Raw genomic sequence first — 287 nt, forward strand, 5'->3', positions numbered from 1 at the left:
CTGCACAGTTCTTGCCCTCGTCCCTCGCCAAGGAACCCAGTCCCGCAGAGAAGACGTGCCTAAGTAGAGTTACAAGTCACAAGTTCCGCACACAAGTGCGGGTGTGTCCGGATTCGTAAAAGCCGGGCTGACCATGGACGTTGTATTGGTATTGATGCGGGTACGCAGGAGGTCATCTTCATTCTCCCTCGTCCGCTTCAGGGTGAAGCGCCTCAGCGTGACATGCCTGGCCTCCCAAATTTCCGAGAGGTACCTGGCCAATGCCAGAGGTGGCGCCTCGCTCATAA

This window comes from Volvox carteri (assembly GCF_000143455.1).
Source record: "Volvox carteri f. nagariensis unplaced genomic scaffold VOLCAscaffold_41, whole genome shotgun sequence".
NCBI lineage: Eukaryota > Viridiplantae > Chlorophyta > Chlorophyceae > Chlamydomonadales > Volvocaceae > Volvox > Volvox carteri.